The sequence below is a fragment of the Crinia signifera genome, chromosome 2, assembly GCF_055691185.1.
Source record: "Crinia signifera chromosome 2, ASM5569118v1, whole genome shotgun sequence".
Classification (NCBI taxonomy): Eukaryota; Metazoa; Chordata; class Amphibia; order Anura; family Myobatrachidae; genus Crinia; species Crinia signifera.
The window spans coordinates 112,801,528-112,808,998 of NC_139218.1; positions in this window are offsets into that span (position 1 = coordinate 112,801,528).

The window sequence follows — 7,471 nt, forward strand, 5'->3', positions numbered from 1 at the left end:
TACTTGGAAATAATATTCGTAATGGCAGAAGAAGAAAAAGTCTCCCAATGGCAAAAGAAGTCTACCATTGACATGGAAACAAGCCACTTTGTGTAATTTCCAGTTCCATGTGCAGCGTCATCAGCATCTACTCGTGCTTTTGCCCAACCAGCAATTCACTGAGAGCTACCTGTGAACATCTGCCCCACACTGACATGGGTGGAAGAAGCATTAATCCTACAGGCGTTAGCGGGAACTCTGGAGACAATACACAGCCAGCGGCCAGACAAAGACGGACCTGATTCCTGATCATATACTAGTCCACGGCTACTCCTTAATATTAGGACATGCATACTGCTCACTTCCACTCATAAGTACTGTGGAAATTTCAAATTGAGAGGAGGGGTACTTATAAATGAAAAGCCTCATCAAGGGGGTACGGGAGAGAAAAAAGGTTGGGAACCACTATTTTAGATGATCAAACACTGACTTGAGGCTCCCAAATCCACAACAATTAAATTGTGACCGTCAATATGGGCATCTAAAAATCATGCTAAGAGGATAAAATGACACCCAACTTACTGTGTCTACCTTCCACATCTTTCGATGGTATGCTAAACATCCATTCGCAGCCTGTGCGGGCGAACCCGGACTTCGAGGGGGGCGCTGGTGGGCGTTCATTCGCCGGGCGGGGTTTGGTGGACTGGCAAGGCTGCGAATTCGCTGCCTCGTGAATCAACCAGAATAGCCCCCTTAGATTCTTAGATAGTGTGGAGGCCACGCCCACTTTTACAAGTAGGACGCACCCATTTCACGAGGCCACGCCCCCTTTTCCGAGAGCTTTTACTTACTAGAGGGGAATCTCCAGGAATCAATGATGAGCAAGGTGGCAACCCTACCTGCAGCCCTATAGCAGGAGCCGCCACTGAATGTATGCCATTCAGAGCAAGATGCGATGGGTGTTATCACCCAAGGCATAAGGCTGAAGTGCCAGCACAGTGCTGACATGGCAGCACCTTTTTCCAGCTTGTGTGGTGCCTGGAGAGTTGTGCCAGGCATTCAGTTTGCTGCTCCATTTCAGTACGCAAGTTGATATAGCATCCGCACTAACATATGCAATTATTAACCCAAAGGCTGGTCTTCGGATAACTGCTGTCCTTTCGAAGCGACGTAACCCGAGAGTCCCTCTGGTGAAGAGTGATGGAGGCGGCTGCGGGGCATGCTGAGAGAAATCCATGATGGATCCTTCGAACAATGTTGTGGTGGGAAGCCCATAGGCTTCTATAGGGTAATGCCATACTCTGCGCAGCGAAACCCCGACAAGCGGGGTTAAGTGCATCTCAAAATGCGATAAAACGGTGAGGAGGAGCTGCTAACCTCCTCACGGTTTCCCTCAGCTCACTGAATGCCATTAGTAACCAATCTTGAACACCCTGCCCCCAAGCCACGTCAAGGCTTCTCTGTATATTGGGGGTCCCTAGTGCTATATCTGGGTGCAGGGTGCGGCACCCCAAAAACAATCATAAGCTAGAAAGCCCAGAGCGGCACACCAGTGAGATACTATAGTGTTAATAAATTTTAATGATAGGAAGCCAAAGCTATATATAAAGATAGAGAGAAAATTAAATGTAATTAAAATAGTAAAGAAATAGTGTTAGTGAGTAAAAGGAAAAAAATGTGCTAAGTGTCAATAGAATGCTACTCCCTCTCAGTAGCTTATACCCCTTTCACACCAGAAAATGCAGGGACCCACCCGGGAATATGGCCCAGGGATCATGCCGGGCCATTTCCGGGGTTGGCCCCTTTCACACCAGAAAAGTCCCTGCATTATCTGGTGTGTGAAGGGGGCGGGAGGAGGTTGTCAGGAGGCCGGCAGGAGGCGGTGAGGAGGCGGACATGCTTCTTGATGGCGGCGGGATGGCAGCAGAGTACTCGACCCGGTTGCTGGTCCTCAGTGCATGCCGGGGATCCACATAGGCGGCGGGCGCAGATGACAGGTCAGACGGAGGCTGCAGATGACACAGCTCCCCGGCGGCAGTAAGGACGCTGGAGAGCTGCGTCATCTTCATCTGCCGATGTCCTGTCATTTGCGCCTGACGCCTGTGTGGATCCAAACCTGACAGCACACCGAGGACCTAGCCCTTTCATACCAGCCAGGTCCCTGGGTTGAATCCGGGAACAACCCTGCTCCATAGCAGGGTTGAAATCCCTGCCATTTTTGCCAGGATTTTGGCCCGGGAACCTTACACACCTGTGCTTGTCACCGGTTGTTCCCGGGCCCAACCCGGGAAATTTGGCTGGTGAGAATGGGGTATTAGATACACTTTCACTTTCCTGTGCTGAGACAGCAGACGAGACACTATTTGCAATTGCATGACTTTCTCTCTATTAGAAATGGCCCCGCATCCTATATTATTTGCATGACTACATTTTCTACACTTCTATGATTCTGATTTAAATCTAGAGATGAGCTTGGTACTCAAATTTCTTTTCTCAAATTGATTTCAACCATGGGTCAAATACTTATACGTTCATAGAAGCATTTTGCTCAAATATCTTATCTTAAAAAAGCATTGAAACAAGATTTAGCCAAGAACCTTATTACATTGCACTTTCTCATCGATGTCATTACATTACACTTACATGAAGGACACTAGAAATAGTAATTAGCAGGATTACAACCCTCCCAAATTGATGATAATAAGTAACTTGATTTAGCAGTAAGAGGGTTAATCAGGAACATCATCATAAATGTGAATGTGAAGAGAGTTAATCAGAAACATCATCCTCCCTGCGTTGAAAATGACGTTTAATTAAAACATTTCCAGATTCCAAAAAGAAGCCTTGGATAGTCTTGTATAGGTAGGTTAACGTTTGGGGACCTAAATATGCAAATATTTTTGATAACTGTGTGGTTTTAAAAGGATGAAATGTTAAATTGTAAAATGGATCAAAAGTATCATTTTGGAATTGCCATTAAAAACAATACCTAAAGAAAAATGTTTGTGTCCACTAATTGATTATCTAGTTAGTTTGCTATAGAGTTCACATAAGCCTTGTGGTATGAGCATTTGGTATTTATATTATTAGTATGAACTAACAATCTATCAGTTTTTGATCTGAGCAAAATACACAAATAACTGCAGATGTTATCCAAATCCTATGTACCCCCATTGCTAGGGTTTTCTGCACCCACCTGCAAACTATAAATTTGTGCCTTCCGTCTCATGTTGTACACAGGGACAGTGTGCACTAAAGTTCTCACAAGGAAGAGGAGTGGCCATACAATAGTACCCCCATTTCACAATCTTACTGACATTACACCATATGCAGCGCACCTGATGCCTTTTACACCACTTAGTAGTACCCCTAATTCACATTATACCACACAGAGGTACCCATTATAAACATTACACCACACAGTAGTACCACTTATACACATTATGCCATGCAGTAACCCCCCCCCCCCCTTTTGGACATTATGCCACAAAGCAGTCCTCTTTATATACATTAGGTCACAGTGGTACCCTTATACATGTTATGCCACACACTAACCTCCCTTATATATGTTATAACACACATTATTTCTCCTTATACACGTTGCACTACACAGTGCACACATTTCCCCCTTATACATGTATTGCCACACAATAGTAGTTCTCCATATACACATATGCCAAATAGTCTTCTGATACATCACACAGTAGTGTCCCTTATCCTATATAATAAAAGGGTAACACTGCTCTGCTTCTTTGTTTTTTTCTGCACTGGTAGCAACTAGATGGCACCCGATGGAGCAATTCAAGTGTTATGAAATTTAGGCGTGCACAGCCACCAGCACTGAAATTACTGTTATGTTGTCCTGTCCCTTATGGCCAATTAAATAAATTACAATAAAATGTAATCTAATGTCGGTACACACTAGAAAACATTTAGAATGATTTGAATTCTTCAAATTGTTCAATCTGTATGCACTACTGTATATGCACAGTTGTTATCAATGTCAGTGGAGCTGATAGAAGACAATGCTAAGGAAAGCCATGCTACTGAATGCAGGATGGCCATCCCTGCCACTCCATTACCACCAGCATATGTTCTTCATGTGGATGGGTTCCCCATCAGCAGTTATAGCATAGTGGATACACATCAGCTAGTGCCTTAAGCCTGATATAATAGCACTGCAACATTTTTACTAGGTACTTTGTACCCACCAAAGCCCCCTCCCTACCCCCTAAGTTGTATCACTGTGTATATGTTTTATAAAATCAGCTGCAGTATAGTCAGTAATGAAAGCAGGATGGGATCTGAAGTCCCATATCCGGCCTGCCAGACCTGTAGCCCTACATACAGTTCAGTAAATACATACTGAATATCTGTATATTTGTTTAGCAAGTAAAGGAGCCCAGCAGGCAGAAGGCATGTACTTAGTGGTGTGCATATATAGCAAGGCTGCAGCATGGAGTGATGATGGTGTGTGGCATTCCCGTTAATCAGTTCAGCAATGTGAGAGTCTGAACACTTAGTACATACCCATTAAACTCACTGTTCCAATCTACAGCAGGAACCTTCCTCTGTCCACAGCTGACAGCACTGAGCATGTGTTTATAGCTGGCCTGCTGGCACTGCATCTGCTGCCACCACTGCTGCTCGGTTCTGGAAGTGCCAACCACTGCACTTCACTGTTCATGCTGCTGGCTGCCGCTGCCTATCCATCATGCGTAGCAGCAGCAATAATGGAGAGAGTGACTTTAAAGGCTGGTGCCTCCCTGCTTTGCATACTCTGCTGAGCAGGTAGTGCCGGCTCTGATGATAAGTTAAATTTATAAGTCACTTTGACATAAAAAAAGACAGTATTTCCTAAACTTTTGCATAGGGGCCAATAAAAATTACTTTGAAATTAGGGCCAGGTGTGAGTTTTAAGTCAAAAACCAAGTCACACCTTCTTACACTGGGGGAGATTCTCTAAGAATCTCCGCCCCCCTTCGCCGCCCATCGCATATTGAATTATCGCATATGCTGTAACATATGCGATAATTAAGGCAAAGGACAGCTCTTGCGTTAAGAGCTGTCCTTTGCGGTGAGAGTCGCCGGGTCCCAGCAGGTCCCGGCGGCTCTCCCCTCCCTCCCACACCCGGCGCTGCTGCTGCTGTGCCGGGCTCTCCTCCTCCCTGCACCTGGAAGAGGATCAGTGCAGGGAGGAGGTCACAGGTCCGGGCAGCACTGCGCTGTGCTGCCCGGACACAGGTGAGGGGGCGATGCGGGGCGGCGGGGGGTCGGCGTGGGGCGGAGGAGGGTTGCGATAGAAGCCCATTGGCTTCTATGGGGCATCGCCAGATTTTTCTGGCGATGCCCCCCGCCGCGGTAACCCGGCGGGGGATGCTTACAGCATCCCAAAATGCGGTAAAAACCCCGATAACGGGGTTTTTACCGCATTTTTAGCTTAGAGAATCTCCCCCACTTTGAGAAGGTGTAAAAGAAATCCAGTACCTGCATGCAATATTTTGCTATAATACAGACCAAGAATCATGTGAGGTTTTGAACCAAAGCAGAATGCTAGTATTACATTGTGATTGACTCTTTTGGATGATCATCACCCATTGGCACTCAAATCACCCATGACTGATACCTCAAAAACCCTATATAAACCCCTGAGCCACCATTTTGTTTTTGAGTTATTGAAGCATTTATGAGAGAGAGAGAGAGAGAGAGAGAGAGAGAGAGAGAGAGAGAGAGAGAGAGAGAGAGAGAGACAGGGCCAGATTCTCTAAGCTTCAAAAGTGATAAAATGGAGAGTAATAAACAACCAACCAATCAGCTCCTGCCTGACATTTTTCAAACACAGTCTGTGACATGACAGGTAGGAGCTGATTGGTTGGTAAAGAAGAAAAAGAGGCCCCTGGCCTTAGGCCTGGTAAGACGCATACAGGATGCAATGTGCACTTAGTGTACTAGGAAAACTGTGCATTAGTGCATACCATAGTGCAAGTAGAAAAAAGGGATTGTGATGTATATGGTTGTGCTCCAATTCACTGCTGCCTGAGGTATGTGAGCCTGCACACAACAGTCAGAGCATTATATTGCAAACAAACCCCTGGTGTGTTTATTTAAAACATTTTTTGGAATAACACAGAAATAGTGACCATAAAAAAGTTGAAGGCTGTATATTAGGACATAAAGCATACCCTCATTTGGTGGTGAGTGTCCAGAAGGATGGAAAAGGTACACAGGGAGTTCTGGACTGCTCCCTTTTTAATTGACACTCACGGACTTGGTAGATGGAAATCTTCAAAGCTATCATGTCTACAGCATGGGTGATGTTTAACACGTTCCGGGCTCTTTCTCAAGGATGCTGGCATGCTGGCAAGTGATCCCCTTATGAAGAGAGTCCCAGTCAGGTGACTGGAAGTGCCACGGGTGGAAATGCTGCAGCCGTAACTGGAAGTTTGGTCCCTGCAACTTCGCCAATTCGATGTTTGGAGGCTCCTAGTAACTTCTTATAGTCCTTAAACAGTGGATGTGTGTATAGTTCCTGTTGGCCATATTAAAACCTGTTTCTTTTGCCCTTCTATGTTTAAAATCATCAGAGGTGGTTTATCCCATTACCGGAAGTAAGGTCCCACCACTTCAGGTTTCAGGAATTCAGCCCCGTGGTTTGGGGAGAAGATGATTATTTGATGGAAATTTGCTATAGGCCGAATATAGTGCAAGTGTTCCATCTCCTCTTAGGTGAAACGGCGCACCACACTTTGATGGATCGGAAAAAAAATAGATGTAAGTGGCCATTACAAATGCAGTTAATGCCGTCAGCTCATGTTGGCGTTATGTTAGCCACATCAAAGAGACTCAATGACGTGAATAGAGTGTTGAAGCAGAAAATGGCGGAAGAGGTGAAGCCGGCCCACAGGACAGGTGGTGGCTGTCATATACCCATACACAACGGAGGAAATTTGCTAAGATGGGAGTTCTATTTCTCATGGGATGTTGCTATTGGCAACCAATCAGAATCTACTTCTTATTTATTTAGCACCTTCTAGAAGATAATAGATCAAATCTGATTGGTTGTCCATGCTAAATAGAACTTCCATCTTAGTATATTTCCCCCTACATCTCCATGTGCCAGGAGCCCACATCGAGGACAAAGTTACAGTAGGTCACCAGCCCATTCACTATCTGGTGAGTAAGCAACCATTGACAGTTGCTTTTACATGCGTATCATATGTGTGTCTATACTGTATACCTTTTTCAATGTTTTTGGTCTTCCACATCTTGTGGAACTACATATCCTGACACACATAAAAAAAAAAAAACATTTGCATTGGAATTTACATGTAAATGTTCACTCCTGTGTTGATTTACATATGTTCACATAGTACTCAATCTGTAGCTTAAATCCATTTTTTTTTTCAAAAGTACAGTTTTGTATTTTGTCCATAGCCACAAGATGTAGGGGGAAATTTACTAAGAATACGAATACGAAAATTGGTATTTATAT